This window comes from Caloenas nicobarica, chromosome 11, assembly GCF_036013445.1.
Source record: "Caloenas nicobarica isolate bCalNic1 chromosome 11, bCalNic1.hap1, whole genome shotgun sequence".
NCBI lineage: Eukaryota > Metazoa > Chordata > Aves > Columbiformes > Columbidae > Caloenas > Caloenas nicobarica.
Window position 1 is genome coordinate 16,504,724 of NC_088255.1, and position 12,097 is coordinate 16,516,820.

The following is a 12,097-nucleotide window of genomic DNA, read 5'->3' on the forward strand; positions in this document are numbered from 1 at the left end:
GACTTAATGAGCTGCTTGAGGCTGGAACTGAATATTTAATGAGTCTTGCTTGGTGTGAGCAGCTATTGTGGCAGGAGAAGGGTCTGCTCTCATCTATGGGGTGCTTAACAATAGCTTCCCATTGCAGAGAGATCCCCCTCATTGCAGCCCCTAATGAACTGCTCCTCAACACCTGGGCAAAGTTTGCAGGCTGTGCCTTTTGTCGAGTTGCCGGCTCCTTTGCTGAAACGTATTTGCACGTAGTGGCTTATAAGTTTCTGCCTTGCAGTCTCCTTCTCTGTAATTCGGCATTGTGCTCTCCATGGAGAGCCCGCTCGGCAGAGCCGGCTTTGTTGACTTCACCAAAGCAATTTGCGCTCCCTTTGTTTTCAACATGCACACACAAAAAAGTCACTGAAAATCAAACCCCTCTCTTTTAGGCTAAACCAGAACGTAAAATAATCACGGGTGCTTGCTTTCTATGCGTTTGTGCTGTCCACTGCACAGTCACAGTGCTTTACAACGCCAGCACAAGTACAACTTAAGACAATACGGAAGCAGAAGAGAGCGGATTTCACAGCATGGAGTAACTGTCTTGGAGTAGCTTTCTATTTTCAGGCACGATGTCTTACATTGTGCCGAAGTTATTTATTTAGTGAGTGTGCTTTTGTTAAGAAACACCATAAGGTGAATTCACACATGAGGATGCAAGATGTGTAATAGTCTCACAGCATTTAAAAAACATCGGGTGAACTCCCCCCACTCTATTTGCTCCCTGTTCTCATTTTTTTTGGCAGCCTTTATTTTGGACAATGCACACCCTGGGGGCACGCAGCAGAATAAATCAGTCACACATAAAGAAGAAACTATGAATATGAAACAGGCAAAATGTTCCTGATCTTGATGTATTTGAGGCTCTTCCCCTTGAGTCAATACTACAAAAAACCTTGAGCACTTCTCCCGGTAATGAAGGCCTTAAGAAGGTGTTTGATAAAAAGACAGACCTTTACGTAGGGATTTACAGGATTTTTTTAAGCTGATGATACTTAAGAAAAGCAATTATTTTTTGTAATTTGTTATTTCATACTCTGAGAGGCTCTGATAGGCTGGCATTATGGGTTTTTTATGCAGCCGTAAGACAGCTTTTTCTTAATAGCCTCAAAACATGTAATTGTGTTGGATAATCACATTGTGTGATATTGTAAGGCTCAGGATGGCAATAGCTGAATACCCAGTCCAGCATATCTCTGCTGAACACAATGTTGGAATAACAATGTATTAAATGAATATTTCACATAGTGAAGTTTTCTGCAATCATTAATGTCATTAACAATTCTGTATTTTATTCCTGGAAGACTTTCTGAAGCTTTTTTTAAAAGGCGGTCACCATGGAATCTGACTAAAGGTTTCCTCAAGTCACCATCATGCTAAAATACACTCTTATGTACATATATATATATGTGTAACAGAGCATGTTCATTACTTTATAATACTGGATGGTGGCATGTTAGGTGAAGACATGCCTCTTAAGTTCTTTTTATTCACTTGCTTATAATTGCTGTAAATATTCCAAGTTCAGCCTCTGCAGCTGAGCTCGCTGTGCCCAGGTCATCGCATCCCTGTCCTGGTGACCCCGCCATGTGTCACAGGCTCCTGGTGACAGCAGAAGGCAGCACTGATGGGACTACGCAGGCTCAAAATTGAGAGCAGGATAAAGCAGACTGATCTTTAAAAGACCTTTTACAAAAGATTTCACAAAGTTGCTGGACGAATTTTCCAGTGAGTTGGGCTTACTGGGTCTGTTTCCTACTCTCGCACCCCTCCTCTGGGCAGCTCCAGGAGGGACCACACGTCTCGGGGCACCAGGCAGGTGCATCCAGAGCCCCAGGTTGGATAACGTCAATTTTTCAGCCTGGGACTGACAGGATGAGGAAACGCCTGGGCCCAAAAGAGCCTTTTGCAAACTCATGTTTGGTTTGTAGTAATAAATAATGATATAGCTGGGATGCGGGCTACTGAAAAGCACTTCCAACAATTTGTATCTGCATTCTCCCCCAGTTTAGGATGCTCCTTTCTATCCCCTGCCATTTCCTCTACCCATTACCTTTCCCTCAATACACAAACCTTAAGTGGCAGCAGTTGCTAAGGCTACAAGAGGCTGCGGTAAATCTGTGTGCGTGTATGGGGAGGGCTGGATAAAGGAAAAGGATGAGAGCAGAAAATTGCTTGTTTCGAGTCACTGGAGAAGCAGCCACAGAGAGAGGTGGGAATGGACGCCAGGCTAGACAGGGTGCAAGCCTACAACTGTTTTCAGATGAGCACTTCGGCCTGTAACTTTTAACCTGGTGTGTATACATGTGCAGGTGTTTGCATTTGTGTGCCCATTTGCTCAGGACACCAACACCATCAGCAGAATAAAATAACAGATTTTTTTTTTTCTGATAGCAGCAGTCCTTAGGGAACGAGCAATTGGGATTTGTCAATGGTATAAATTATTATTAAAATCTTAACAACTGAATCACTAATTTTAAAATAATTCTTGCATTTCTGCAGCACTGGTTGAGGAAAAGTGAATCACAGCCTTGATTTCACTTCCAGAAGATTTTGGAGAGTCCACATCTTTTCTGCAAAATACCAAAGAGTCTGTTGTTTCTGAAATACGCCTGTGTGCAGTGAAGCACACCGTTTTCTCTAGCCCCATATGGGGTTTTTTTTGGCTCCCTTTCCCTGGGGTACAATAACTGTGCGAGATTGTGGTGATCAGACACACAGTTGTCACATATGGACCAAAATGCAGAAAGTAAAACACTGCGAGATTAGCATCTCCCCGGAGAAGGAGCAGAGGCAGGGTCTGGAATGCAAAGAGGACACGGGGGAGAGCATCCTCCTGCCCAGAACCTTTCTGCAGAGATACTGGCAGTGAGTTATTAAAGCAAACTAAGAGGATGCGAAGTCCAGAGCAGCAGCACCTTATTATCAAGCCACAACCATAAAAATATGACGAGAGATGGTCCTGATTAGCTGGGTTAAATGCTCGTTCCATTTCCGCTGAGCAAAATACCAGATTAGCTTCTGTAGAAGAAGAGATGCCTCATGAGATTTTTGACACTCAAAACAGGTTTCCTTGGTTATTAGTTAATAAACCTCAAGCAGCTTCTCCTTTATACTCATCTAAAAGCAAGATGGAGAACCAGATCACATAATGGCCTGACAGCAAGGATGCATTTTATTTTCCTGTAGAAGATAGCACCTTAGTGTTTAGTTAATACCATCCCCGAAACAAACACACAGTGTGCTGCAGACGATGGGAGCGCTGGAAATCACTCCGAGAGCAGTGTTTGGCCTTCCCTCCTCCGTAGTTGTTCTAGCGTGGGCAGCATCCCCCGATCCCTGCTGACAGGAGAGGGGTCGGTGCTGCTGTGGTGCAGCTGAGACAGGGAGAGAAGGAGCAAGGGATTATCACGGAGGGGCGAGTGATTGCCCCACGGTGGCCAGCTGAACCACCAGGACAGTGGCCAAGCACAGGAAAAACCAAATGGGAATGCTTCACTTTCTGGGGACACCGTGTCCTGCCTCACACGCTGAAGCGACCAGCACATTCGTCGCTCCCTTGTTCACTAGGGACCCACTTCTTCTGGGCATTTCTGTTGGCTGGAGCAGTGTGTATTCCCTCTCCATTTATACTACTTCAGTTCCGTAATAACATCTAGGAGCTCTAGGCTCCTAGTTTCCTGCAACTACTGTCTTCTTGGGTCATTACCTCCAAAAGCATGACCAATTCAGGGGCAGATGGCTTCAAAGGGTCCTGGAGGCCTATTCGCTACTGTCAGAGCAGGGTAAATCTTGTCCTCTGGGTACCCTTCCTCCAGAAACAGCCTCCCACGGACGACAGTGCTGCAGAATGTGCATTTATTAACAGAGAGGCAAATAGTCCCTGCAGCCACCCTACCGTCACACACAGTCCTCAGCTGGTGGGCAATACAGACGAGATCAAACAGGAGTCAAACCAGGATCTGTAAGAGACCTCTAAACAGGCTGCACAGGACACGGCTTATTCTTTATCAAATGCAACTGGGATATGGGCATTCATTCACCATGCTCCTCCATCACAGGAGAGTCTGCAAATAAGTCCCAAACAAGGATCCAAAAACAGGGAATAGTCCCTTTCACTACCTCTGCACATTCATTTTCACTGTCAACAGAAGAAAAGATGCCTCAGATTCTCACTGAACAGTTCCGCATGTTTTCCAGGAGACACAATTAAGATTGGCTGCTGCTGGCACCAAAACCAGAGCATGTATGCAGTCAAGTGTACTAGTAACACATGGCTCTGCACTTTAAACTAGCTTCACTATTCCTTGGCAAGCATTTGTCACTGTCAGAATTGGCAATGGCTCCTCAGAAAAGAGCTGCAGACTACTGAGCAACAGAAGTGCTGCAAATCATGACCATGTCACCAGCAGGGCAGTGGATGGGAGCCTGGACAACAGCTGCCTGCAGTCTGCACTGCTCCAGCCGGGGTCATCAGTCACTGATTTTTATGAGCAATAAAATTGACTCAAGCGTTAAGAAAAAAAGAGAAGAGAAAACCACACGTAAAAATCTGATCTGATTCATAAGTGACCAGCATGAAGCAGTGATATTATGTTCATTGTATCAGAGGGGCATCTGCACTTACTCTTTTTTGGGCAGAAAATAGCTTATATTGCCCCAATTTTCTACAATTATTTTCCTTCTCAGATCTTAACGCTTAATGATCAGAATTCAAAAGCTGAGGTATAAAAGAACCTATGCTATGCTGGAGTGGTGAGGCAGTGAAGGCTGACCGAACTTGAGCTATGGGAGGATATACAAAGCGGGAATGCATAAAGACCAAGAGAATAAAGGAAAGCTGAAAAACGATGAAAATTTCCCTACAGTAATGCTGATTCTCCTGCATATGCCTCCCAAAGATGATTCGCCTTCTCCCCACAAAGCAATTTCTGCCTGTAATCTTCTTGGGCAGTGTCAAGCACCACACAGATATGATCACTGGAGAGGTCTGTATGGTATATGGACAAGCTTCAAAAATTCAGTGTGCCGGGTCCTTGGTATCCTTTCCTTTCCTAGACAGAATGGTGAAAAGTAGACTGTCCCTTTCAAGGGGCTTCCTCTGGGCAAGGAGAAACACTTTTTCATACTAGTGCGTTGTTGTGCACCCGCACAGTCCCGCGAAAACGGAAAGGATGCAAATGCTATTCACCAGTGAAACCACACATACATACAACCACACATTCTGCAGTATCACAGAGAAATAAAGATGGAAAAAAGGCTGGGAAAAGGCAGATGGGAAAAAAAAGAAGACGGACAAAACTTTGAGGCAGTATTTGTGATCAAGAACACACCACTAGTAAAATTGTCCATTTGAAAAACTTATCTGCAAACAAACCCAGGGATTTTTGACACAGAAAGACAGCTAATTTAATATTTATGACCTAAATTTGCCAGCTGACTACACAGCTCTCCACGAAATTAAAAATCCTCTTCTCCCAATCCTCTGAGATCCTATACTGCACCAGAGAATAGACACCCGTTTTCACCACATATGGTACTGAACTCAGACATAACACAAGAAATAATAGTTTTTAGAAGGGTAGTCAAATAATTAAACAGTTAAGAGATAACAACACGCACTAAGATGAGCTGCTTTCCAGTCCTACCCCCTTCATCAGCTGTGCAACCAGAAAGTGCCCAGGTGGCCAATGCAGAAATGCACTTAGAAAGCTCTTTAACTGCAAATTTAAGTGGACAAATCTTAGTTTAACTCAGCACAAACATTTTCCACGCTTCCTTGTCCCATCTTCCTGGCGTCCCTGGAGAACAACCAAGGTGATGGTGAAACCTTATTTGTGATGACACTTGGCCCTGTAACACTTGGTAGCTAATTACTCTCCTGGTGACCTCTGACAGGGCCAGCAGCATCAGCCCTTCCCCTCCTGCTTTAATCAATACTCACAACAGCTGTGTTGGATACACTCAGCAATTTTACAGATGACTGAATGGGTTTACTCATCAGTATTTTCTGCTGCAGGAGAACAAGGTCCCTGGTTATATGCATTACCGCTCACAACTTCAATGTCTTCAGGCAAAAATGGGGTAGAGAAACCTATAGGTGGGATCTTAAAATGGTTTAAAAATTAGACACGGTTTTAAAAAACAAAGGGAAGCTCAATGTATTAATTTTCCTCTCCCTGAGCCAACCATTTATTCAATGCAACATTCATAACAAAGACTAGAAAATCACAGAGGAAGACAAAAGACATGCCTTTTCCAATCAAATAATCCCTTAGGCAGTTCCTACAAAATGTGTACTTCCAATGCCCTAAACATCATGTAATATTAAAAAGAAGCCTAAAAGTTTTGCACAGAAGGAAGCTAAATTTAACCAAATGAAGGGCTGTTCCGTAATCACAAAAACTGCAGCAATCAATAAAGATTGCCTCTTACTAGAGAGGAGCTTTTAGTAACACCTCTAAGAACTCAAAATTGGGTATACTTGATATTATCATTTCAGGACATGAATTCCCTTTGGGATGAATCTCAGGAAAGGAAAGAATAAAAACAGGGTGGCACACTGGGAGGATAAATACAAGTACTTTTAAACACAAAGTGTAATTCATCTGGATTGAAAATGTGTTATAAGAAAAACAATGCAGAGACGATCCCACATAAGAGAGGACAGCAGAAACTGGGTCTCTCTTCACAACATTCCCCTAAATGTCCCTAAGTACTCCCACATTATTACTCTCAAAATAGAAAAATTGCAAAAATATTCTGTCCTTTCTCCGAATAGGACATCAGGACATTCAAGTGACAACTACTTTAGGTATCCCAAGCCAAATCCTGGGAATTAGGCATAACACAAAAATGTGCTAAAAACGTAGGGACATGTTTTTCCTCTGTTTTGATGGTCCTGCCCATCTTCAGGCAGACATGCCAGTTTGTTAATTATAATGCAAAACTCAATGGAAAGCTCTCTCTTTCTCATCTGATGTGTCCACTTGTACCTGGACTAAAGCTGCATGGGAGACGTAGGAAGGTTTCCCACCACTGCTGGACATGTTCAACTTATTGGGGGCCAGGATAAAATATTAAAAGTGTGATTATTTCCATTCTCTTTTCATCACTGTGTATTTGGAGGGTGGACTTTTTTTCATTGGCCATTTCAAAAAGAAATAGCTACTTAAAATTTTTTATGGTCTCTGTTAACTCTGTTTAGAACGCAATTAGAAACGGCACAAAAAGCTACCTTTGGAAGCACAGCACAAAGGAAAAGAAAAGAGCAGCTGGCACCGAGAGCAAAGAAGCAAATTATTTAGTACCTGGCAGATAATGAGAACACTGAGAGTACACTACTTAATGCTAGTGCTCTGACAGGGCTACGTACGTCGCCTCATCACGCTAATACAGACAGCCCGGGTGGCAGCCAGCTGGTCCTCCCTCCCCACCCATCTCCCTAAAAGCAAAGATTTGTAAGCCGCCAAATAATAAATCTGGACAGAAGTCTTGAGGATCATTAATCTCGCTATCAATCAACCCCTTTGGAGAGTTGCTTCTTGCTGTCGCTGATACTAATCTGGTAGTGACTGGAGAGCTCTGGGGAAGCCTGGAGTACGCGTGTCTGAGGAATTGCTTTAATGAGTTTCCTGCATTCAAAGGTTAACAAATGTGACAAGGAAACACAAATATCAGAGACAATAAACTACCATCCGTGGAACTGAACCACTGAGAAATAGTAAGTTGTGCATTCTGCTGTGGAATGCTGAATATGCCTCTAACCAGCTCTGTAAAAACAGTTGGGCCAGACCCCAGTGACCCATCTCTGATGTCAGGAGACGCACAGGGATGTTCATGTGAGCTCTGCCCGCTCCAATACTCCTTCTCTGCTGGGCTAAGGACCTCGGGCATTGCTCTGCATTAACAGAGTTTTACCGCAGAGATGCAAGTCGTACCCGCTGAAGTGGTGTTCTGGTTAAATCGGACAATCAGTGTAGTGTGAACACGTCCACTGGGCTCCCTTTGCTGAACACAACAGACCCACATCAATTAATAGATCAGAATAAGAAGTCCCTGCGTCAGTAGGATCCTTCCAGTAGCATCTGAATCAAACAGCGTAGTATTTTTGAGAATGTTTCTAAAAAATAAATAGTATCAACAATAGCAATAATATCAAAGATATCGCAAGATAATTAATACTGTAACAAAAATCTAATTAATACCAAAAGGCAGCAGACAGTATTAAGCATACTTAGGCATAATAAAGAAGCACAGAAAATAAAAAACAATGTGTGTTTCAAATTACCATCTCCACAGACCAAATAAGCCTTAATAAAAATTGTTAGAAGCAAGTAACAGAAGTAGAATCCACTACACCGTGAGGCAGAGGGGACTAGAAGGATGATCCTGAAAGTGCTTGAAACGAAGTTTCAACAAAATTCCCTTTTCAAAATATTTATTAAGAAAAGGACATCATTGAAGTTTCAGGCCTATAATCCATTCAATGCTTCTTGAATTTTTATTTGTTATACTAAAAGGACTCAAAGTATGAGGCATATCAGAAAACTTACCTTGAAATCTATTAGCAGGTCCCCAATTATACAGAAGAGTCAGGAATTGAAAAATCATAAAAGTAACAGACATAGAAGAGACTTTGTCTTTAAGAAATCAATCAAAATTATTCTGAAAATTAGAAACTGCTTTCATCCTCATGACAAACTGTTTTTCAATAAGTATACACTCGGGCAAATAAACTACTGCTTTCCCGTTGTCTTAATCAGTGTGTAGAACCACCTAATAACAAAACTAATCACAGGAGGAGAACATCTTGATTCAAGATAAAAGTTCATTGCACATAAGCGAAACAGGAGAAACTCAGTCAACCTATGTTAATTATCCCTTAACACCAGATACAGTTTAATATCTTTTCTATTTATGGACTGCTCTCTTTCTTTGCACTATTTCAAAAGCTTGAATCTACCTTTTATTAAGCTCTTTATAACCTTTCAGTGTTGATAAATGCAGGACCGGGGAAAAGGGAGAAAAAAGCCCACAAGAATTGCAGTTTGCACCTTAGCAAAAACATAGAAATGCTTCTTAATGTTTGAAGAAACACACCTGGATCCATCAGGCACTCGCTCAGAAGCAGACACGTAAATTAAGCACAAGCTCTTGGCTCAGTATTTCCTTTTGTCTCACAGCTCATGAAGCGACACGGCTGCACAGACACACACCGTCCTTGAGGAACGTAGGACATGTCTTCTCCTAGGTGAACTGTGCAGGGCTGACACCTCCAGCAATTCAGATTCATTTTCCTCCTACTGTGTTTATGCATTTCATTTCCATGCTCTGACTTGATCTTTGGTGGTGCTTTTGCTGGCGTTAGCGCAGCAATTCGTGAGCTCGGGAGAGGAAAAGACAGCGGCGATCGCCGTGGCCAACACCACGGTGTGGGTGTGCAGGCAAAGGGGATTCCAGCAGGGACCGAGGTGCTGCTGGTAGACCCACTCCATCTCTGCCGGGAACTGTAGTCACAAGTTCCTCGTTTATTCCAGTGTTTTAATTCAAGGAGTTTTGTGAGCTAAAAATGTTTAAAATGCAGACTAAACAGCAGAGTATTTTGCCACTATTTCTGGTGGTTTTGTCCCAGACATTTGGTTTCAGATCTGTGATTTCCTGTCGAGAACACAAAAGTGTGAAATACTTGTTGATCCATTTATTCATTTGCCTCCTGGCTGATCGTAGCCATTTTGACAGAACAGATAAATAGACTTGCTCCTTTTTTTTTTTTCTTTTCTTTTTTTTTTTTTTCTTTTCTTTTTTTTTTTTTTTTCTTTTCTTTTTTTTTTTTTTCTTTCCCACATACTTCTGCATCAGTCTGGAAGCACTGCCTCAACTTCCCAGATGCTGTGCTTAGGTCTTTGTCACTCCTGCACCCTCGCTTTGCATCCTGCACCCTCCTTTTAGATGCTTGCTAAACCAATTTCACACAATACTCAGGTTGTCTGAAATGCCACAAACAAACAGCCGCTATAGCAGCCTCTACAACTCCATCTGCCAGATGAAAGCAATACACAATATTTAGAGAAACTATTTTTGAACAATTCAAACCCAATGAATGCTTTATATCACTCTTAAGGACATGAGATATATCTGTGACAACTGGTTACTCCAGGCAGCATTTAACCATTTATCCACGACGCATCTCGGCAATTCATCTATTTTTCCAAGTCACGAACAAACGCTGCCCTTTGGAAGGGGGACAACTCTTGATCATCCTCACTGAGGATGGCAAAGGCAACAGCTTCACGTGTGTAACATCAGCACAAGATTTTCAATGCAAAGCCATTTCAGCAGCCTGACAAATGAGTCACTTTTCTTTGACAGACGGGTAGCAGAGCACAGTGCATTTACTTGATGTGCCCTTTTATTGCAAAACACACCGTCTCCATCCGGTTTGACTAGAGCAATGGGATGCAGCATTGCCAGGAAAGAGCTGAAGAATGCAAACTTGGCACCACACAGTAACTAAATGTTGATTCATGGAAATTATGAGACATTCAAGGGGACAGGTCCCAGGCTCCAAATTACAGTCCACTCTTGTATTGCCCTCATGTGATTATAGCAAGTTTGCTTACAATTTGCTGCTCACTCTTCTAATTGGATTCCTGCAAAGGGCAGTTGGCTGTGCCATGAGCTTGTCACTTTATATCCTGCTTTAACTCCAACCATTCAATTAATATTAAATTCCATTTATTATAAAAGCATTTGTTGTTGCCCATACGATGCTATCGGCAGCCATCTCATTAATATTTATTTCCACAAAGCGGCCCACTGATGTTAAGATCTCAGATACAACTAGCAACTTTAAAAGGAGAAAATATGTGAAGCCAAGAAGGTCAAGACAGAACATGAGCTGCAACAGAAAACACCCAACCCATATGAATTTAACTCCTTCACAGAAAGCTGAGTAAATACAATAAGGTTGGTAGGGACCAATGACTACGTTAGTCAATCCAGTCACTAGAAAAAAATGAGGAGTTAAGGTTGCCAGTGCATCTCTCTCTGCGATGGGGCGTTGCGGTCTGGCACACCAAGGAAAAAAGATGCTGGGAGGACAAATGGAAGGGGAACACTCAACCGCTGCCTCATTCCCCTGTGAACTGAGCTGTCGCCTTTCCAGGCTTCAAACAACCCAGAGACCTGTGGACAACCTTAAACCCTGGGCTTGTGTTGGTTTAAAGCCCCTTTTCTTCAGCATCTTTTTCTGTGCTCAGCACACAGGGAATTAGCACAGCCTGCCCCAGCTTGACAGTGAGGAAGTCAATGGGACTCCAGACTCACCAGCCAAGGAGTGACGGAGGAGAGGGCTGCAGATGGTTTAAGTGTTTAAAAAAAGCTGGTATAAAGCTCAGGCATTCTCTTGCACACTTTCAGTGCAAGGAAGCATCGCTATGGAATGAGAGGACATCCAAGTGCAAGCTCAGATCCTATAGACAGCACTACAACACATCGAAATCTCAGAGTCGCAATAAAACACAGACTTTTCATTTCCCCGTAGGCCTAGCTGCAGCTTGGGTTATCGCAAAAGCCGGTGAAATGGGAGCATTTCTTGTTCGTTCAGAAGCACCCAGCTGCTTCTCATGCAGAATGCTCCTGAGAGTGAGATTACACATTCAGACATAGGGAGATGAAGCAGCTGCTGAGAATATATATCGAATACTGTGATATCTTCTCTTCTGCTCTCTTATTCGGTGCATCTCGAATAAAACTAAACTGCAGGGACAACAGGTCTCTTTCTAGTAGTCTCCACCTATTCCTTCAAACTATACAACAGGGATCTTGTTTCATGTAGCTCTGTGGATAGCAAAACCAGTGATGTTGAACTCTAACCTTCTGCTACCACAAAGAGCTAAATTAATTCCCTACAGCACATCAGCACTGCTTCTGAAAAGGCCCAGGCTCTGCAAAAACCAGATGGAAACTAAACTCATGGGCCTTTAAAGATGTTAAGCATTTCCTTGCAGTGATAGCATAAGAATCTCTCTTCCTCCCATCAATTTTTTTATTAATCAGAGCACAC

The 12,097-nt window shown here is 42.7% G+C and overlaps 1 protein-coding gene across 1 annotated transcript in view; it reads right to left on the minus strand.

The window, feature by feature from the left end:
* PTPRG (protein tyrosine phosphatase receptor type G) overlaps nt 1-12,097 on the minus strand; it is a 410,558-nt gene that overhangs the window by 44,048 nt on the left and 354,413 nt on the right. The gene's annotated exons all lie outside the window — the stretch shown is intronic.